Source organism: Triticum aestivum, chromosome 6B (genome assembly GCF_018294505.1).
Source record: "Triticum aestivum cultivar Chinese Spring chromosome 6B, IWGSC CS RefSeq v2.1, whole genome shotgun sequence".
In the NCBI taxonomy this organism is placed as follows: Eukaryota; Viridiplantae; Streptophyta; class Magnoliopsida; order Poales; family Poaceae; genus Triticum; species Triticum aestivum.
In genome coordinates, this window is record NC_057810.1 from 656,433,427 (window position 1) to 656,456,900 (window position 23,474).

General features: G+C 45.9%; 1 long non-coding RNA gene across 1 annotated transcript; it reads right to left on the reverse strand.

Annotated features, from left to right (window-relative positions):
- Window positions 1-4,105: 4,105 nt before the first annotated feature.
- LOC123134732 (uncharacterized) lies at window positions 4,106-6,961 on the reverse strand. Its single transcript, XR_006465718.1, has 6 exons — window positions 6,940-6,961; window positions 6,577-6,792; window positions 6,203-6,331; window positions 6,066-6,101; window positions 5,240-5,509; window positions 4,106-4,152 (listed from the first exon to the last, which is right to left on the reverse strand). It is a non-coding gene; the product is annotated as an uncharacterized lncRNA (long non-coding RNA).
- Window positions 6,962-23,474: the final 16,513 nt, after the last annotated feature.

Here is a 23,474-nt window from a genome sequence, read left to right on the forward strand (position 1 = left end):
GCTGCAAAGAGTATGTCAGAGATTAATGAACTAAAGAAGCAATTGAGTAATGAATTTGAGATGAAGGATTTGGGTGCAGCAAAGAAAATTCTTGGCATGGAAATATCCAGAGATAGACCGTCTGGAAAAGTATATCTAAGTCAGAAGGGATATATTGATAAAGTTCTTCGTCGTTTTAATATGCATAATGCCAAGCCGGTGAGTACACCGTTAGCTGCACACTTCAAATTGTCATCAGCTTTATGTCCTAAGTCAGATGCAGATATTGAGTACATGTCTAGAGTTCCCTATTCAAGTGCAGTTGGTTCACTTATGTATGCCATGGTTTGTTCTCGTCCTGATTTATCATATGCATTGAGTGTTGTCAGTAGATACATGGCTAATCCTGGAAAAGAGCATTGGAAAGCAGTTCAGTGGATTTTCAGATACCTGCGTGGTACTTCTAATGCTTATTTACAGTTTGGGAAAACTGGAGATGGACTTATTGGTTTTGTTGATTCTGATTTTGCTGGTGATTTAGATAAGAGAAGATCACTCACAGGTTATGTTTTCACCATTGGTGGTTGTGCTGTGAGTTGGAGAGCAACTTTGCAGTCTATTGTGGCTTGTTCCACTACTGATGCCGAGTATATGGCTATTTCTGAGGCATGCAAAGAAGCTATCTGGTTGAGAGGTTTATACACTGAGCTTTGTGGAGATTCATCTTGCCCTACCATATTTTCTGACAGTCAAAGTGCCATATATCTTACAAAGAATCCAATGTATCATGAGAGGACAAAGCACATTGATGTCAGATTTCATTATATTCGAGATGTTGTTGCTGAAGGCAATTTGAAGGTATGCAAGATAAGTACTCATGATAATCCTGCTGATATGATGACAAAGCCAGTTCCGACCAATAAGTTTGAGTTTTGCTCAGGCTTAGTTGGTATTTCTCACTAGTCCTATGGACTTTGACGCACAAGGTGTTTATGCTGATTTGGATGGAGTTATTAACTTTCTTCGACTACTGGAGGGAATTTGGCTCAAGATGGAGATTGTTAAATTGTGATCCAAATTCTAGTACCGGGTTGACTAGACGTAGTACAACCGGTGTGGGCGTTGCGTTGACGTCGACGCGTACGAGTACAACTCGTTTACTTGTCCTCCAAGGACTCTCATGTATTGCCCTTTTATATACCCCATGTAGTCGCACCTCAGACGGCCTGTCGTCTCGTGCTTGTAATACTCCTCCTCATAGTGATTGCGCCTTCGTACGTCCGTGGTTTTCTCCCGCAAGGGTTTCCACGTAAAAATCCGTGTTTCTCTGTCTCGTTTATTTCTCGTTATTATCTAACAAGTTGGAACCGGATGCTAACATAGGAGTTGAGAATCAGCAATTGCCACAAACACATCCTCTTATATATTTATTTTCACAAAAAGAGGAGGAAGAAGAATACTAACACAGTACCGCAACCTCAAAACTGATGTGAGATCATATGGAACAGCTTCAAGACTGCTCTGCTTCTCGCTCTGATTACTCAGCAAGACTACTTCATGACTGTTGTGAGATTATATGAAACAACATTAAGATGCTTGAGTCTACTTCCACACTACTGCAACAAATAACCAATAAGACTGCCAATGAACGACACCAATTTTGTTGCCTATAAATATCTCCCCGACGAAAAGAAAGCGGCGTGGAAAAGCGCGAGTATGCTTCTAGTATATACAATATTTAGAGCAATGCAAATCATTGTTTTACCCCTTGATTGTCTAGATCATAAAGTACTCCTCGAGCTTTGAATTAAATTCATATCCGGAGGACACGTTGGTGTGGCACATTATGACCAAGATTCTATCAGTGATACATGATAGTCTGTTCGGGCACATGCATCCCACGAGCCCGTGGAGTTATATATGTGTGTGTGCTAGCGCAAGAGTTCATTTTCAGAGAAACCTGCTCCTATGATTCAGAAGATATATATACAATACTTAGAGCAATGCAAATCAACGTTTTACCCCCCTGATTATGTATGAACCTTAGTAGAAACTAGGATTAGGAGATATTTGGGACAAAGGCGCGGGATGATGCTATCGTGTACCACCTAGTCTGCTGTTAGCCAGACGGCCGCCGGGCCGCGATCTGATGCCTGGTCACCTGCCGGACAACATTCCTGCCCGGCCAGACACTTCCGCACTGCATCAACCTTCCTTGTCAGGAACTCGTCGTCCCGGCTCATATTAACTAGATCGGCAACGCGCCTTGGCGCGAGGGTGCCGGTCACGGCCACGACCACCTCGACCCGCCGCTCACTCTTGTGTTGCAGCAGGGTGCTGCATCCAAGAAGGAGCATGCTACAAGGGCTCCTCTCGACACTCGGAAGGATGCATCTAACACACATCCCGGCAATGGAGTCTCACTTCTGCACGAGATCATGGTCCTTTGATGCGACCTAGTGGGGAGGCAACGATAGCTTCGTCCGCCACTCTCCTCCCAAGGATGGCGAGAGGCAAAGCTCGATGGGGAGTGTAGTGGCAGCGACAAGCTCAGCGACGAAAGAGGAACTGAGAAGAGGGGCGGAAGCACGGTGACGATTGCACGATGGGGAGTGGCAGCTAGGTTTTTTTTTCAATCCGGGAAATGTGGACCAGGAAGAAGAGAAGAAGACGACCTCCTCACCCCTATCTGTCTTGCAGCCATCTACACGACGCCACTTACCACCCAACACGCGAAATCACAACTCGATGGGCTTTGAGAATTACACGCGGTGGCTTCCTTGTTTGACACTATTTCAATCTACAATGCTCAACTTTGATCCTACGACCGAGGTCATCCAGGAGGCAGATCCGATGGCCGAGAACGCATAAAAAAAGCATGCGCATAAAAACACCCGACAGCCAGGAATTTCTAAACTCCGAGGAGCCAAGGATTCTCCCATGAGTCTTGTGTGCGGCTTGCCACACCCCACCTGTGTCATCAATATCCAACCTACTAAGATATGGTTTATATTCCGAAGGTTCAGAAAAAACTAAAAAGACCAAGAGCGCCAAAGCCCATTGCATGCAAGTGCTGCCCAAAGGATGAAGGTTCAGTATGATATATTGAAAGAAAGCCATAATTGATAATTCATCTTACTATTATCTCCGGATGATGAGTCACTGGAATAAGAACATCCATCATAGCTACACATTATTCTGTCCTCATCCAGAATTGTATTCATTGGAATTTTACGACAAACTAAATATTTTCATCAAAAGAATCTGCATAAAATTCCAAACGATGGTCTTGAAAACTGCATATAATTCAAGGTGCATCCTTATTCTCATAAGGATGAAAAATAAATATACACTGGAACTCTTGTAAAATACAGATGATCAAAATTAAAAGATATCATAGCTACATGTAATTCAGTCCTCATGACACAGATTGTGTTCAAAAAGAATCTCTTCGATCTTGCAGCAAAATAGAATTTCATACCATTATAAAACAAGGGAGGAAGAGAGACTAAAGTAACAAACCTAAATATAGCAATATATTTTCATAGCAGTAACAACCCAAGCAATTAAAATTTCACACTACAGTAAGAAATCATAAGCAAAAAGAATTTTACAACAGAATAGGAGATCACATATAGGCAAAGCATGGCACCAACACATCCTGAGTGCAATAAGCAGGGGGCAAGGGAAAATCACACAGACCTATCTAGCAGTGTGGTGTGGGGCGGCAGGGAGGGCGACGACGGCAGCGGCGGTGGTGGCAACCAGGGAGGCCCCCATTGGTGTTGTTGCCGGCGATGTTCTTCTTTTGGTCTATCTCGATGGCATGCTCCACACTGCAAAGTAGTTGCGCGAGTAGTGGCCTGCACAACCCTCTCGGTGATGGCAAGGAGAGAGTCGGTGAGGGACACAACAGCGTCCTGCAAACCAAGATAATGGGAGGACCAGTTAGAGGGACATCCCAAAATGAGGTAGCATTTGACAACACAAACTTTTGGAGCCCTTCAACTACACCAAATGGAAGCAAATGATGATGCTAAGCACCATACCATGATCGGGAACATGGTTCTGGTGTTGATGCACATTGTAGCAGAAGTCACCACTGCATAGGTGTAGACCAAAAAGAGCTCTTGCTTGGCCACTCGGAAACGTCACCACCCAACCAGGCTGCTCCTGAAGAAAGACACCCAAATCATAGATACATCAGTCGATATCACACAATGAGATAGTTTTAAGAGTACTCTAATTTTAATAGAAGTAGTGTTCAGATAGACATATTCAGCAACTCTTAATTTTAATAGAAGTAGTGCTCATATCTAAGTTCGGATTGTTCAACGGGCACTCTGAATGTACTTTTTATCCTGGTCCAAATGAAACATCGATATAAACCATATAACCAAAACCATTTCGTTTTCTAAGAGTTATAAAGAGAAGGAAATGGCTACCCTGTTACAATCCATCATCTCATCATGGAACAAAGAATAAAACAAATTAGATGCCTACACCGGATAGTATGCAAGTTGGCTATACCAAATCATTAGAGACTATTTTTTTTGAAAGGGTGAATAAGAAAAACAGTACACCAGTGTGAAAAACAGAAAATCTAGCGTTACATAATAATTGAGTACTCCCTCTATAAACTAATATAAGATCTTTTATAACACTAAAGTAGTCATCTACATGATCTTATATTAGTTTATAGAGGAAGTAGTTGCTAAGAAGTTTCAGGTTTATTAATCACACCGCTAAGCCTGCCTTCATAAATTGTCCTCCACCAAAATACTCTTGCTTTAGGAGATTAAAAAGGATAGATGTCAATCAGTGGTGATCCTGCCCGGACTGCATGATACACCACCTCATTATTATGGTGCTAAGCTGATTTCCTTGCAATGGTCTTAGTTCTTATAATCCTTTAATCTTCAAGTAAAAAAATAATGCATACATAGTACTGATGTGAGCAAATGTCTTCATGCCAGCTCCCTCCATGGGGATAATCTTGCACATGAGGTCACCTCAAGCAATGTATTGCCACCAGCATAACTGAAGCACTTCTTCATGGCTTTAGTTATGAGATATGTCGTTAGCTGAGATAGAAATCACAAATAGGTCAGCTCACAATCTAAAGAATATAATCTTATCCAAGAAAATAGTCATCAGCATCAAAGCTTTATTTAGTTCTTTACTAAGAAAGCAAACTTACAAATGACAGCCCAAACAGATAAATAAATGGTTCAGAATAAGCAGAGGTCAAGGTACTTACAGTGAGTGGAGCACAACGAGCTAGACGTCGTTCCAGCGAGATTGACAGGGTCGGCAATTTTGATTTGCAAGTTTCGACCGAGGGGCTTTATGGCACAGAAGAAGGGCGAGCACTCTGTGGCAGCAAGCTGCGTCAGTTCTCCAACCTGGCAAATCACAACTGCTACTCTGTTCTGCTGTTCGTGTTGGATGACGAAGGGGCGAACACTCGGATGTGGTGGGCATGGACTGCAGCACAAATTCGACAGCCAACATCGACGGGACCACATCTCTGAAGTAAAAAAAAATCACAAGGTAAAGTTGTAACTCGACAGAAGTGAACATAAGAGCAAACAAAACATGTAGACATTAAAATTGATTAATTTGTATTCTGTCTTGTATCATTTGGGCCATCACTTTAAAACGATTTCCCTTCGACCATAGTAGTACTTGACTTCAAAGAACTAATACTAATACAATCGGATCTATGTAGTTTGGATGAACGCCAACACATTTAATTATTCGTTTAACATCTAATTGAGATAAATTTAATTTAGACCTAAAGATCAAATAAGATTAATTAGAGCGCCGAGTGAGCACAACACCAGCAACCTCCTCCAAAACCATGACCCAAATGGTAAGAATTTTATTGCTTTTTTCCTCCTCATTCTGGCAATCATTCAGATTTCTTTCAGAATTAATGATCACAGGGGATTCTTTCAGAATTATTCAGATTTCTTTCATAATTAATGACCCCATGAGATCACAGAAGAAAAACATATGTACATCATTTATGTAATATACATGAAAGGCAAAAGTTCAGAATGATACAGTTGTATCTTATTTACCTTGTAAGAAAATGGAGTATCAGCTCAAATAATACCCTGAAACCATTGCCATGTCAGGAATGGCAGTCCAGTAAGAATTAGAGCATTCTGTATAGAAAGCTTTGAACATTGAATTGGGCCAGAAATAGCAAACTAACCAATATGCCCACGCAATGCCGCTCCGACCACGGCCTCTCCTGCCCCACATCCATGTTATGCTCCCTTCCCCATTGTTTCTCTCCTTCCCCTGACTTTAGCGAGCCCGCCGAGATTGCCACGCTCGTCATCTTGTGAATCATTTTGATCCAAGAATCAAGATCACACATCAATTATCATAGACATTATATATGACATACCAAATGTTGCTATAAACTATCGGAAAGACCATAGAAATAAAGTACTCTCTCAAGGGAAATATCTTCAAAACTGACTGAAAAATCTTTAAAACTGAACCGTACAAACAAACGAATATATATGCTTGCATCATGAAAATACATAATTTTGATGTGAAAACTAAGAAAGAAAGCACTACCTTTTGATACGCATGCGCATCTCTAGGCTGACCACAGCCTCAGTATCGCCGGGTTGTATCCTCTTCCGGAGCACCTCATTCCCCCAGAAGAGCCTGTCCACGGTCATCACCCCGCACCACAGGATCCCCTTGGCCACATTCTCGGCGCATCACCATTAAAAAAAGGAGATGCTCTCCATTTTAGTGCACACAAGCGTAGAGCTTCAAATATCTCACCTTCATGAACCACAAAAACATTACTTGACTGAGTACAAAACGGAAGAGCATAACATCTGCAGTTACTCAAGAGAGTGGGGCTACTAATTAAGCATGGATTTTCATGTACCAAATGAAGATTCTAGATTTATTAACTTAACAAATTACCAGTCCTAAAGGTCGAGGCAGGTGCATGGAAACACATTTCTTACAACAACTGTCCTGATGCAGAAAAACTCACCGGTATCAGTCACGGTACATGAAGACAGAAGCAATAAAAAATAGCAGTATAAAAGGAATCTTGAAAATCCATTATAAAGGAAGAAAACTTGGTCATGAGTGCACTGGTTGCAGCTTTCGTGCTAATTGTCCGCTGTTGAGACAAATAAAGACAATGGCATATTCAAAATGAGGCTAAAATTATTACTGACTTAGTTCTAATTCCATATAGTAATTAAAATGCTTAGAAAGATGCGGACTACTTGGCATTTTAGGAACTGGCCACTGGAAATAAACCCATAGGGTCTCGGGTATTGGTTGTCGGACATTATTTCTACATATGACTTTTCAGCAAAACCAAGATATCATCAACCATTACTCCACTAAACAGACAGGTCAGTCACCTTTAGGACAGACTGTGGTTGCTTATATGTGTCAACAAATTACAATTTCATATGTAGGAGTGGGTCAATTCAAGCCGTTAGCAAGCAGTCAATGGTCGATTAAAAAAAGATAGTTATGTTTAACAGAATTTTTATGGACCAACTATACTCAATCCACCAGTCCAGGCTATGGTATAGTTATCCAGCCTAAATACTCACATATATCAGCCATGAGTGGAAGTAGTTGACAACAAACTATGATCCTAGAAAGTACGACTAAAAGTTTGTCTATCAATGTAAAAACAAAAACACATTTGTAGATCAGCAAACAGAGGAGATGCCAACAGTGAAGTAAAACTTCATCAAGAATCATATTTTCAGGGGAGAACAAATAGTGCAGACCTGGTAAAAAAGTATTGCTAGGATGGCTAAAGACAGTAAAAGCCTGAAACTTGCCAATTGTAAACAAACACTAAAGCAAGACACATCACAACAGAAGTAGTAGTACAACTCCCAGATCTCTGGAACAATTTTCTCTTTGTTATATTTTTTCTCCGGAAATATAGTCAAATCCACACTTCTAGCAGCGCATATAAGCATATCACTGAGATAGCGAGAGAAATGGTGGCCAAAGGAGGGAGCTCAGTGAGAGGAGGAAAATGGGGAACTCACCTTGGCCTTGGGACCGCTGGTTGCCGCCATAGAAGAGCTCTGAACCATGGAGCAGTCACGTACGCGTCTTTGATTGTTTGTTGCTATAATATACCAACAATTAGTACCCAAAATAGATATTCTAGATGGAGACTCTGCAAGTGTACTTACCTTGTCCAAGTCCAATGCTTTATGGCTCTGAATTCCGACAGTAGACCAAGTTCCAGGCCTAAATATGCTTCCCTCAAACTTTGTTATTTCTGAAAATCTACATTTTACATTGAATAAATATTACAGTACACGACTTATCACAGGAAGAGAGGAGTGCAGATGAGGGGACGGGGCTGAGCTAACCTCTCGGCGTAGTGGAACAGGCAGAGGTAGAGGTAGACGGGATGAGCGTCTTCAGCTCAAGCGACTACGCCACCGCGTTCTTGACCGCCTGTGCAGCAAGAACACACGCGCGCAATTCATTCGCCGGAATCCGGGTGAGAAGACACAAGAAGAGAGGAGGGGGACGGACCTGCGCGATGAGGGTGACGAGGTGTATGAGCGCATAGAAGTTGTCGCCGTCGGAGTGGGAGGCGAGGAGCACTGAGACGGCGGCGTTGCCGTAGAGGTGTGTGTTCGTGGCGGAGACGGGGACGGCCAGGATCCGTTAGTTGCTGCCGGCGTCAGCGGCGAGTGTGTCGGTGGTGAGGCTGCCGCTCGCCTCCGTCCGGCCGCCTTCCGGTGTGTGCGGGATGTGATTCCACTGCTGCTGCTGCTGCTGTGGAGAGGGAGGCGCGGGTGCGGGCGGTGCTAGGTGGAGAGGAAGAGGAGAGGGAGGCGGGGGTGTGGGAGGAGGAAGGCGGCGGCTAGGGCACGGCGGCGGCGGCGGCGGCAGCGATGTGGGTGGGAGGAGAGGAGGCGCGCGGGAGGGGACGTAGGGAGGGAGAGAGGAGGAGGCGGCGGCTAGGGCACGGCGGCGGCGACGGCGGCGGAGGCGATGTGGGTGGGAGGAGAGGAGGCGTGCGGGAGGGGACGGAGGGAGGGAGAGAGGAGGAGGCGGCTAGGTCTCTAGACAGGAGCGCCCCCCTTTTATACCCCCAATACGCGAAATGACCAAAATACCCCGGTGGGGGCACGGTAATTACATTTTATTGCCATTAGTATTCATTCCAGCAGTGTCAATCCCAGATCCAACAGTCCAGGCTTCTCCGGATCTCGATCGGACAGACGAAAACGCATCAAGGGAACCAATCCAACGGCCCAGAATCGCTGATCTCTGAGGAGGCTTGTAGAGACCTTCTTCTCTTATTTCTGGATGGGGCGCAAAAACAGAGGATGGAGCCACTGTGCCCTTTGGCTGCTCTTCTTTTTCATATGAGAGAGAGAGAAAGAGCGCTTTGGATGCTCTGCAACGGTGGTGAAGTAGAGAATAAAGAGCGATTCGGGCTCCCACATGCTGAAATGAACCAATAGACAATTTCAAATTATAGAGGCTACCGTAGAGCACCCTTCAAGACTTTGTGCTGAACTGCTTAAATGTGTTTAAGAAAACTATGTGCAATTTTTCAAGTCCTCGAGAAGTGTGTGTGTGTGTGTGTCTATATATATATATATATATATATATATATATATATATATGGATTTTTCTTTTGCTTTTGATTGTCTTGGCCTGCACAAGTTAATTGCTCTGGCTGTATAAATGAAAGTTCATTTGGATATTATTGTCTCTGATAAACATTGTGTGCGAGGTGCAGAGTTTGTTTTCCAGTTGTAAATTGACCACTTATAATACACTATCTCAGTTCCAAAATATTAGACGCTTTTGTAGGTTACAAAAACATTTTATATTTTGATACAGAGGTAGTTTGTTTTTGTTACTTTAAAAACCAGTAGTAGTTCCTTAATATTTAGGAGAATTTCTACTGAAAACATCTTTTTTTTCGAAAAGGGGACTCCCCGGCCTCTGCATCAGAACGATGCATACGGGCATATTTATAAATAAATAAAGTAGCTGAACAAGGTCTTGCAGTCTGCAAACAAATAAAAGGCTAGCTCACAAAGAGCCACAAATCTAAAAACAAAAGGCCCAAAAGCCACAACCGGCTGGCAAAAGAAAGATAGGTAAACTAATCGCATATCCTATTACATGACCGTCATCCAAACCGGTTGAAGATATCCCGCGCTACCATCTCCCACCGGACAGATCCAGTAACCAAACACTCCGTGGCCTCCGTCGGAGTGAGTAAGGACCACATACGGATTAGCGTAGTAGCCCGGAATAAAACCTGCAAAAAATGAATAGTTGTTGTTCTGTTAAAAGCCAAATCAGTTCTGCAGTTCCAAATTGCCCATAACAACGCATATGCTCCTACGCGAATTTGTCTAGCTGTTTCAGACTCTATCCCAACAAGCCACGTTCCAAATAACGAATTGACCGAATTCGGAGGAGTAATGTTAAAGGAAATTTGCACCGTGCGCCACAACAACCTCGCCAACGGGCAATCAAAGAAAAGATGCTTGATAGTTTCATCCCGATCACATAAACTACACCTAGTATATCCTATCCAGTTGCGCTTAACCAAATTATCTTTTGTTAAGATGACTTGTTTATGTACAAACCACATAAACACTTTGATTTTCAAAGGAACCTTGACTTTCCAAACATGTTTGGAACTAAGAATAACACTAGAGTTGATGACATCAATATACATCGACTTGACAGTGAATTCTCCAAACCTAGTAAGCTTCCAACACAACTGATCAGGATGATGAGTGAGCTGAACCTCCATCAGTCTACTCACCATATGAAGCCATGCTTCCCACCGGTCGCCAATAAGCACCCTCCTAAACTGAATATTAAGGGGAGTGGACTGCAAAATCGTTGCAACTAGAGCATCACGTTGCTGCACAATACGATACAGAGACGGATACTGGAGCGCCAACAGTGTTTCTCCCAGCCAAGTATCCTCCCAGAAGCGAGTGTTGTTGCCATTACTGACAATAAACTTTGTTCTATTAAAGAAAGCAGCTTTGACTCTCTTAAGCCCCTTCCAAAACGGTGAGTCAGTCGGTCTCACTGTCGCCTACGACAAAGTCTTAGAGTGCAGATACTTGCTACTAAGAATTTATGCCCAAGTTGCCTCAGTCTCAGCTGATAACTTATATAGCCACTTACTGAGAAGGCATCTGTTCTTGACTTCAAGATTCTCAATACCAAGACCCCCTTGGTTTTTTGGTCGGCAGATGATATCCCATTTGGCTAGTCGGTATTTTCTCTTAAGTTCATCACTCTGCCAGAAGAAACGAGACCGATAGAAGTCCAGCCTTTTCCTAACCCCATCTGGGACTTCAAAGAAGGATAAAAGAAACATAGGCATACTCGTGAGCACCGAATTAATAAGAATCAATCAGCCTCCATAAGACATGAGTTTGCCCTTCCAGCAGCTCAGTTTCTTCTCAAACCGATCCTCGATACACTTCCATTCTCTGTTTGTCAGCTTACGATGGTGAATGGGAATACCTAGGTATGTAAAAGGTAGTGCTCCCAATTCGCATCCAAACAATTGCTTATATGCCTCATGTTCCTCTTTGGCTCTACCAAAACAGAACAACTCGCTTTGATGGAAGTTAATCTTCAAACCGATCAATTGTTCAAATAAGCATAACGCCAGCTTCATATTTCTCGCTTTTGCCAAGTCGTGCTCCATGAAGATGATTGTATCATCAGTGTACTGCAGGATGGACACACCACCATCAACTAGATGAGGCAACAAGCCACCCACCTGCCCAGCCTCCTTTGCCCTACCTATCAAGATTGCTAGCATGTCAACAACGATGTTGAATAGAGTAGGAGACATTGGATCACCTTGCCTTAGGCCCTTGTGTGTCTGGAAATAATGACCTATATCGTCATTCACTTTAATTCCAACACTCCCTTTTTGCGTGAAAGATTCAACTTGGCGTCGCCAAGCTTCATCAAAACCCTTCATGCGCAATGCCTGTTGAAGGAAAGGCCATTTGACTTTATCGTACGCTTTCTCGAAATCCACCTTAAAAACAACTCCATCAAATTTTTTCATGTGAATCTCATGGAGCGTTTCATGAAGGACCACAACCCCTTCGAGGATGTTCCTGTCCGGCATGAAAGCAGTTTGAGTAGGCTGCACCACAGTATGCGCAATCTATGAGCCTATTTGTCCCGACCTTGGTAAATTTTTTGAAACTAACATTAAGAAGACAAATAGGCCGGAATTGCTCGATTCTCACTACCTCTGTCTTCTTGGGAAGTAGGGTTATGGTTCCAAAATTCAGCTGAAAAAGGTGAAGCTGGCCAGAGAATAAATCATTGAACAACGGCAACAGATCGCCTTTAATAATATGCCGACACTTCTTATAAAACTCTGCTGGGAAACCATCCGGGCCAGGAGCCTTATTATTCTTCATCTGGGAAATGGCCTCAAACACCTCTTTCTCAGAGAAAGGAGCAGCTAAAATATCATTCTCAACAGCCGTAAGTTGAGGCACATCCTCAATCCTAGACTCATCCAGCGACACACAGTTATCCTCTAGAGGCCCAAACAGCTGCTTGTAATACTCAGTAATATATAGCTTTAAGTATTCCTGTCCAAGAATCGTTCCCTCATCTTGTTCAAGCTGAAAGATCATCTTCTTTCTATGCTTACCATTAGCGATCATGTGGAAGAATTGCGTGTTCGCGTCCCCCTGGACTACTCTTCGGACCTTGGCCCGGAGCGCCCACTTTAACTCTTCCTCACGAAGGAGCTCTTTCAGCCTCATCTCCGCGTCAAGCTTGGCATGAAGCTCCGAGGCTGGCAGGACCGTGGTTTCTGCTTTTACATCCAGGGACTGAATAAGTGTAAGGAGTTGTTCCTTTTCAATCTTATAAATCCCGCTGAGATGCTTAGCCGACCCACGTAGGAAACTTCTCAAATGCCTAATTTTATTCTGTCAGCGCTCAAGCGCAGACCTACCTCCTGCATCCTTAGCCCATTCTCTGGCTATGAGATCAAAGAAGCCTTCTCTCTCAAACCAAGCAAGCTCAAAAGAAAAAACATTTTTATTTCCCAAATGGGTGGCCTCCCCAGAGTCAAGAAATAAAGGCGTGTGGTCAGAAATACCACGCGAAAGTGCCTAGACAGTTACATAGGGGAATTTCTGCTCCCATTCGACACTAGCCAGGACTCGATCCAACTTCTCAAACGTCGGATTTGGCATCGCGTTAGCCCAGGTAAACTTTCTGCCCGAAAGCTCTATCTCTGTCAGATCCAGGCTTTCAATGATAGTATTAAACATGAACGACCATTTGCCGTCAAAATTATCATTATTCTTCTCATCACGCCTTCTGATAATGTTGAAATCACCCCCCACCAGCATAGGAAGTTGTTCTGAACCGCAAATCCTAACCAGATCAGCCAAGAAATCCGGTTTTAGCTCGGGCTGTGCGGCACCATATACCGCCACCAAAGCCCAGTTAAACCCATCGGTCTTCGACCGCACCCTAAAATTAACAGCAAAATCTCCCATGACCACGCTTCGGACTTCTAAGGAATCGCATCTAACTCCGAGTAAGATCCCACTCGATCTTCCTCGTGGTGGTAGACAATGCCAGTCAAAATCAATACCGCCCCATAAAGTATTGAGAAATTGTGGCGAAAAGTTAGCTCTACCAGTTTGCGACAATGCGATATAGTCCAACCTATGCTCATTAGAAGCCTCTGCAAGAAACCTTCTTTTAGCCAAGTCTTTTAGACCTCTGCTATTCCAAAAGATTCCTTTCATATCTCGTCATGAAATTTTTTAGCCGTTCGGATCCGAGCACTCCTATGCATTGCGGAATCCGGGTAGATCTTTCGCTTCCACTTGCGTTTAGGAATATTGAAACTCTCCAGCCGATCCTCACAACCAGTCTCAGAGGTACACACTACAACATTCTCCACACGCTCATCCTCCTCCTCAGGCTCAGGGGAAGGATGAGCAAGATCCGCACAAAAATTATCGAGCACCCTGACCCCCTAGAGCATCAATATCGGAATTATTCATGGGTTTAACCGCAGCTAAGTTACGAATCATCTCTAAAGCCTGCTCAGCCTCTAAATCCAGCATATCATTAACCGAAGTTGAAATTTCACTATCATTACTACCTAGTGAAATTCCTAGCTGGTTTGCATTATTAATAATCTCATCATTGAAAAATGCAAAATAGAATTAGAGGTATTAACCGACATACCAGTAGTGACCTCCACGTCATGAAGCTTGGCCGCCATCATGGCGCACCGCTGCTGAATGTTGTCCACTTCCGGATGGTCCTGGAGACGGCTGCTCGACCGTCGCCCCTTAGAGACCGGATCCGGAATACCACCGAACGCAACCACCTCCTCCCGAGTGGCCCTACTCGAGTGCACCAAGCCGGGGGAGGGTGGAAACTTGGCCTCCTGCCTGAGCTCCCCATCCACCCCGGCCCTTTGGCCAGCAGGAGGCACCGGTGCCGTAGGTGGGCTGGCCCTCCTGGGCGCCCCAAGAGAAGAGGGCCCCGAGGCCACCTGCCCCAAGCCCCCTCCGGAAAGCGAATCTGCCGCCTACATCTCCAGCCTGGCGAGAGGAGACGAAGGTGCCGAGGCCAGCTGCCCTGGACCGCCTCCCGAAGAAGCAACCTCCACCATCAGGACCTCGACCACCGCAAGATACGAAGAGGGCACCGAGGCCACCTGCCCCGAGCCCCCATCAACAGATGGCACCGCCACCTGCAACTCCGGTATCGTGATCGCAGGAGAGGGATCCAAGATCACCATCCCCGGACCCCCTCCTGGGAGAACGATCTCCACCGCCGGGCCCGCGACCTGAGGAAAATCAACGAGCATGCGGGAGGGAACCTCCTCCGCCTCATTCCTGACCATGATCGGCGAAGCCCCAAGAAGTGGATTCACAGAATCCTCAAACTCCAAAATAGGTAGCGAGTGCTCGAACACCTCATCAGACTCCACCCGCTCACTCCAAAGTCTCGAGGGCACAGAGGCCGGCTCGAAAGACCCAAATCTGAGAGAAGTTGTAGGCACCGTGGAAGGTGGTACCGTCCCATCCCTAGACGTCTGAGAATCGGCTCCCGGTGTAGTGCAAAACTCTCGTCCACTATCAGCAACCGGCGCCTCCTTAAGTCCCGAACTATCATCTCCCTTGTGCATATCAGTATCAGTCCCGTTCGCCTCGGCAAACAGACTCTCATCCTAAAACTCAATCATGAGGTTATAGATCTGGCCTCGATATGCCCACTTGACCACCTCAGGCACGTACTCAATATCCAGCACACTGACCAGTAATCGGGCTCCCACGAGCTCTGGTAAAGTCCATATCCACTCGCTCTGGTCTCCCCACCATAATACCCAAACTAGCCACGACCCGAGCATCTTGCATTGGCTTCGAGGGAGCCCCAGAAAAATGCAACCAAATCTGAGTCAGAAGCTTGCCTATAGGCTCGACCCTCTTCCACTCCTGAAACTCAAGGACACAATCAGTACCCGGCACCTTGCACATCCCGAAACTCAGAAGTCTCTGTAGATCCTCAACCGACGGGAACTCAACCTGAAACAGGTTATCCTCAAGACTAACAAGGTCCCACTGGAAATCACCTGTAGCTAACTCCTTCAGCCTCTGCACAATTTGTGCCTCAGAGACCTCTCCTCTGGTAATTTTGACTATCCCAGTCGTCAAACTCAAGGTCTCATCAGGAACCTCCATCTCCGTAGGAGACTCAAAGAACGTGAGTTCAGCACAGTACACTCCATACATCATGAGAGACGGTGCCTGATGTCACAAAAACGGACAGTCCCCCGTATCATGTGTCGGTTTGCCGCAAGTGCCACAAAGCTCAGCCACACACTCAGCAATAAAATGTCCCTTCCCACCACATCGATAGCACATCACTTTCTCTTTCTTACATGCCCACTTGGACGCCCTTTCTGACTCAGACCTGTCTGTAGCCTCCACTGACGCTGTCAACCCGGACTCATTCCGAGGAATCTCAGCATTAGCTAGCGCCGAGACCACCTCCATAGCTTGACCTGACAAAACCTGCTCCTCAATGGTCCCGTCAACCACCATCTGGTCGATGACAGGCGGAGGAGGCTGTCGTGGGCAGTACCTGCCACCTCGACCCCCACGACCACCACGATGACCGCGGAAACCACCCCGTTGTCGATAGCCCGGGCCAGACGCCCCCTCAGCAAAACCTCCTAGGGGACCCATGAATGGTCGCTCCGCCGAGCCATCGCTCTGCCGAGCCATCGCTCTGCCAAGCATAGCCCCGACCACCACCCGTCGACGAGGAGCCATGGTGCTTACCAACCCCATACGCATTGAAACCATCATCACCCCACTGACCCCGGGGCGCGACAGAAGCTTGAGGCGGCAGCGGTGCCTGCGTGTGCATCGTCCCGGCCCTGTTCTGCCGAGGCTTGGTGACGAGGTGAGGCGGTAGGGCCGGCCTCGGCTGTTGCCCGATCGTCAGCCCCGATGCAGGCGGCCTCGACGCAGTGCCACCCCGGCCCGCAGCGGTGATCCCGGCCACTCCAGGCGCCTGTGGACGGGGATCAAGCTGCCCACCACGCCCGACCACAAGATCAGGCGCCATCGGTCTGGGACCGGGCAACACACCACCACGCCCACAGCCGCACGGACTGCGGTCGTACCCCGACCAACAGCCTGGACCGGTGGAGGTGCCCCACCACGGCCAGTCCCAGGGGCCAAAGGCGGCACTACGCCACAGCCACTGCCCGTGGTCGGCGGCAGCGCAACCCCAGTCTCAGTGGCCGGCGGCGGCACCGCGCCACAACCACCGCCAGCGCCCTACGGTGGCGCAGCCCCTGGGTGACCGGTACCGAGTGGCACAACAGTTTTCTTCCCCGGTGGCAAGGCCCCACCGCGGCCCGCCATCGCCCCAAGTGGAGGTATACGCCGAGCCCGACCACCCCCAACCGAACGTAGGTTTGGACTCCGGCGACGAAGAACCCTAACCGGCGAAGACACAACACGGTACGTCGATCGAACTAAGGATCCTACGTCTCCCTCAATAGTGATCAGGACAGGACCTACCTGGGCCTCATACCCAGCCGATCCTGGCCCGTCCACCGCACCCACCTCACATCGGTCCTCCCCCAGGAAAAGCTGGGTTGGCCTCGGTTTAGCCTAGGCCTCATACCCAGCTAACCCCGGCCCAACCTGACTCGGCCCAAGAGCACACTGATTCGGCCCCTCTCGGCCTAGCAGCAAATTCAAATGCTGCGCTCGATCGGCTATGATCCCGAAGCCCGGAATTCCGGGCGTGACAAGCGTAGGCGCCGCCGGCGCCGATCGAGCCACCGTTCGGCGATCCTTTTTCTTTCTCTTAACGACGATCCATGACTCCGGCCGAACTAAATCGAAAACTGTGAGATTAGGAAGACTGGCCTTCGGGATAGGACCCTTCCAAGGCTTGACCGCCGCCGCCGCCGTTATCCGGTGAACTAGACGACGCACCATCTCCCTCTTCTCGCCCGCGTGTAGCCCAATCCTGGCCGGATCATGGAGGGGCAGCACCTCGTCAATGATAGTCGCCACTTCCTCTTCCGTGTAGCCGGCATTGAACCAGTCATTGATTTGGTCAGAGGGAGTTGGCGACGGCGGAGATGGAGGAGCATCGTCCGCATCCCCGTCCGCGTCGTCCTCGTCAGCGTCTGCGAGCGCCCAAAACCGGCCTCGTACCCGTCGTCGGTCGCCGGAGAGATGAGGTGGCGCGCGTGCGGTCACCCCGCCCGTCGCCCCCCCCCCCCCCAGTCGCCTTAGCCATCTCCCCACTAGAAACATCTTCATCTTGCAAACTCAGGGTTCTTCAAAGACCATAGCTTTCACTTGAAATTATGAACTATGTGTGTCCATAGAAATCATTCTTACTTGTTTACTTTTTGCTGAGTTGACCTTCAACAATTGAAATGTATTTAGGGATTATAAACACCTTTGATGATTAGTTGTGTGAGTTGAAAACACATTAAATGTTATTTATAACAGATCTAGTGATTTTAATATGAATCTATCTATCAAATTTTGGTTAATACAATAACAGTCAAGTTATATAGTTTGATCGACGCTTTCTTTCTGTTTTAAATCGCCTCAGACTGGGCGGCGGCGGCGGCGGCACTGCGTGTGTCGTGTCCTTCTTGGAGGTGCTGCCCGTGGCATTCGGGTGCTCGGTTAGACGAACTGTGGGCGAAGGAGATGAGACCAGTGGCAGCATGTGGTGTTTGTGAAGGAGGAGCGGCGTGGCATGTGACACATCGACAACAGCGGGTCGCTGCGGCATCGAGCAGCGGGGTCTCGGCGGTGGGCGTGCGATGATGGACGAGCGCAGGATGGTGGCATTGTCTGACGTTATGGTGGCATTGATGACAGTTAGGCCTGGCAAGGTCGATGTGTCAGTACAGTTCTGAAGATGGATCGGTGAAAGATGACGAGGGCGGCCTCTGAGAGTGCGTCGGATAAGCGTGTGCCCTAGACACGACAATGTGGCTTGGTTGGGGCCTCCAGTTTTGTTTTAGATGTTAGGCAATGGTGCGAGGTATGTTTAATATTCGGTTCAGACTATCAGCACCCATACATTAAGTGGATAGAAGTAGCGACAAATGTTGGCAAAATAATGACTTCAGACATACTGATGCATTACTTACAATTTGTAAGGTCTTTATGAATAATTAATAAAGTGGTTGCATGCATAGATGCAGAGGTCGTGGGTTTTCTCTGTTAGAAAAAGTCTCTAGATTATAAAGGAATCGTCGAGCTTTGCATTGAATCTGTATCCACATGACACGTTTCTTTGGCAGAGTGACTAAGAATCTATCGGTGATAAAGGATAGTTAGGTCTAACACATGCATTCCGTGAGCCCGTGGAGTTATATATGTGTGTATGTTAGCACAAGAGTTTATTCTTCAAAAAATACAGAAAACAAATCTCAAGAGCAAGGCAAAGGATTGTTTAGCTCATTCAGATTGTGTGAACACTAGCATGCAACTAGGATTAGGAGACATCAGGGACAAAAGTGTGGAAAGACCACCATGTACCACCTGATCTTCTTTCAAGACCTCAGCAACCTACGGGTCAATAGCTCTTGTGCGATATCTTTCGCGAGAATTGGATGGAGTGAGACGTTGTTCGACATAATGGTTTTGGGGTGACACTTTTGAGCGAGTAAATAGCCCACACACGACATGGCTCTTAAGCTGAACTGATGCCCTCATTAGCTGATATGGGCTGGACCCACAACTTATCCACGTAAGCGCGGGACCCACCACTTGTCCAGTAAGCGCGGGACCCACCTCTTCGTAGCTAGAAGATACGACCGCCCGTGCCCGTCCACCCGCCGTCGCACATTGTTTTTCCCCTTTCCCCATTCTTCCTCTTCTCCGGCGGCCTAGTGCAGATGTCCATCTCCTCCGCCACAAACTCAAAATGGCGTCAATATGGTCTAGTGCCGCTCACAAGTGCCCTGATTGCCCACGCCAGCCTCTGAAATGGTGGGTCAGTAGGACTGATGAGAATGGAAATCTTGGGCGGGAATTTGTGAAATGCTTGAGCAAAACAATGGTAAGAAGGAATTTTGTCTCTATCACAGACCCCACCAAAGTTGATGAGGCCTTTCTGGAGCCTGAGTGGATTCAAGCTATGCAAGAGGAATTGCATCAATTTGAGCTCAACAATGTGTGGAAACTTGTCAAGCGACTAGATCCTCGCAAGCATAACATCATGGGTACCAAGTGGATCAACCACAACAAGCAAGACTAAAATGGCCTAGTGGTGAGGAATAAGGCTCGTCTTGTAGCTCAATGCTACACAGCGGTTGAAGGAAATGATGTCGATGAAACTTTTGCACATGTTGCTAGACTTGAAGCTATTCTCATATTACTTGCTTATGCTAACCATCATAATATCATCTTATATTAAATGGATGTGAAAAGTGCATTCCTCAATGGTAAGCTTGAGGAAGAAGTATATGTTGCTCAACCCCCAGGTTTTGAAGATCCTAAGCATCCTGACAAAGTCTCCGAGATCAACAAGGCCCTCTATGGCCTCAAGTAGGCCTCTCGGGCGTGGTATGATACACTGAAGGAATTCCTCATGAAGAAAGGCTTCAAACCCAGTTCACTTGACCCAACTCTTTTCACCAAAACATATGATGATGAATTATTCTTGTGCCAAATATATGTAGACGATATTATCTTTGGCTGTACTAACCAACGTTAAAGTGACGAATTTGCCTGCATAATGAGTGAAGAATATTAAATGTGTATGATGGAAGAATTTAAATTCTTCTTAGGTCTTGAAATTCGTCAACAACGCAATGGCATCTTCATATCTCAAGAGAAACACCTCAAGGATGTACCGAGGAAATTCGACATGCAAGATTGCAAAGGCGTCAAAATCCCTATGCCCACAAATGGCCATCTATGCACTGATGAAAATGATAAAGACTTCGATCAAAAGGTATACCGCTTCATAATTGGCTCTTTATTGTATCTATGTGCATCTAGGCTAGATATTATGCTTAGTGTTTGCATGTGTGCCCATTTTCAAGCTACACCGAAGGAATCACACCACAAGGGTGTGAAACATATTCTTCGATATCTAGTTCAGACTCCAACACTTGGATTATGGTATCCCAAGGGCTCGGATTTTGATCTCATTGGATATTCTGACTCTGACTATGCTGGTGATTGAGTGGATCGCAATTAAACATTAGGCACATGCCATTTCTTTGGACGATCCTTAGTACGTTGGTCCTCGAAGAAGAAAAAATGTGTATCACCGTCTAATGCTGAAGCTGAGTATATTGCTGCTAGTTCTTGTTGTGCTCATTTGTTGTGGATGAAGCAAACCCTCAAGGACTATGGCATCAATATGAAGAACATGCCTCTCTAATGCGACAATGAGAGTGCCATCAAGATTGCTCACAATCCAGCTCAGCACTCGAAGACTAAGCACATCCAGATTCGTCCTCATTTCCTTCGAGATCATGTGTTGAAGGGTGACATCTCCATCGACCACATGAAGCTCTGAAGAACATCTGGTAGATATCTTCACAAAGCCCTTGGATGAAAAGAGATTTAGTAAGTTGCGCTCTGAGCTAAATATCTTAGAATTTTCGAATGTTTTTTTAAAGGAAACACATCCTAACACTTATGCAAAATTGATGATTTAGATGTGCAACACAAAAAGTAATGTTTTTCTTCAATCAGTGAAGACTAACCCTCTAAGTGTGAAGAAATTAATGAGGAATTTGATTCTCAGAGCCCTACGACAATTGTACGCAATGTCTGAAATCATCGTACTTATGCGGTGGGTAACTCTACCAACGAAATTTGAAAATCTTCAAATTTGAGTTTTTCGCCATTTTGCAAATTCTTAAAAATTTCAAATTCCTCAAGTTTGCAATTTCTTCAACTTTTCGACCGGTGTTCTTCATTGACTATATACAGATATATCTGAGTTTTTCATGTCCTCAGCCGCATTCACTTATTGCTAATTCTTCAAGTTTATTTTCATCTAAGTGAATGTTATCGGACCCGTTCCACCTCTATGCTAAACTCAACCCAGTCTATTCACAAATTCATCATGCGCGTTCTATCTGAAACCAGTTCAAAGTCTTTACTGTGTCCTTGACAGCTGAAGAATTTGCGAATGGAACTTTAAAACTATTACCTATCAAATTTTTGGATGTTGCTGTTCAATCCATTTCACTTCCCGTGATGGATTAAAATACTTGCCCATGATCCCCCACGATCTCGACCTCTCAGTACGTGGGTGACACATGTCGATAGGATAGCAAGGGTCATGGGCATGTTCGTCCAAAATCATCGGGCGAGCAGTTTTTCACTGCGGCTATAAATACCCCTTCCCTTCGTCAGACCTCACTTACTCTGCTTGATCTCAACTTCCCTCGCTCGTGCTCTCAGACCTAGCACCACCGCTACACTCCATCATCGCCGGTGAGGAAGAGCTTCACTGCCTCGACCTCGTCGCCGTCATACTCGCACCGGCTGTGGATATCTTCACTCTGTCATTGTCGTAGCTGTCTCCCGCCGCTGAGTTAGGGCGTGGGAGATCTGAAATGACGAACTTCTCCATCTCCACTCCCAGTTCACTGTGTTATTTGTCAAGGGTAATTAAATCTGATTTTACTACCCTACTTTGATTCTTATGATTTTCACAAAATCCTCAAAAGGTGTTTATTCTTCAACAATCTACTCCTTAAAACACCTCAATGCTTCTTTTCCTTCATTTGTTTCTCTAAGCTATGACTTTCCTCAATATTCCTCAATTGTGTGGATTTTCTAATCTGTACAACTCTGGAACCTGAGTCAAGAACGCTTAGTTAAATTCCTCAAGACATCTATGGTCAAATTCCTGAACTTGATACTTTTTGAAAAAAAACTGAGATTGACCTCTCCAAATTCTTCGCACCTATACTATGTTCACAGGTACAAAAATGTCTGTTGATGAATCACTAGGTTCTCATCCACTTAACTCATTTGTAGTGTTCCTTGAAGAAAAATCACATACCTCCTCAGAATCATCAAAAGTTCAAAATCCTCAAGTGGGGAAAATGGTAGATGGGAAGAGATCTCAGAAAGGAGGAAAGAGACTTGAGACAAACACTACATTTGAAATCCCTGAGGATATTTATGATGAATATTGCACACCAGATGAAGAAACCCATGGGAATGAGAACAAGAATCAGTGCAAGGTGCGCATTCAAAGGATTGAAAGAAGATGGGCAAAGGAATGGAGGGAATATCGCAAAGTTACTCCCAAGTACATGAAGAAATTCGTTGTAAACCCTCCTTGCCCAGACCACCACTAGCTGCTGGCCAACATGGTGATCCTACCAGCATTAGGCGTGGTGAGGAATTTCCAAAGGAATGGGCCAAGCACCAAGCTAAATAATAGAAAGTTGCTGCAGAAGCAGTGATGAAATTCAACAAAGATGCAAGCTGCTCCTGCTGAGGCCTCTGCCAGTAGAGTTGCGCCAAAGAAGGGCATATTGAAGAAATCATCTGTGAAGACAAAGTCTTCAAGCTGGATGCCCTCACGAGCAAGTTCCTCAGCAGCAAAGCCCTCAGGGCAATTTCCTCAAGAAACTTCCTCAAGGGCAGCGCCAATTCCCTCAGTTGCTGCCACCAAGTCCTCAACACCGATGCATCTTGCAATGTCTCAGCGGACTGCTGGATTTTCTATTGCATCAGGGGCATCTGCAACTTCCTCAGCTCAACCACAATCCTTATGTGGTCCATCTTTGCTGAAGGTCAAGTCCATTGCTGGACGTGGAAAGAGGCCAAGTCATCATAAGAAGCAAGTGGCTTTCCATGTTCCATCTGATGATGATGAAGCTGATGATGAAGAACTTGTTGAATCATCATAGA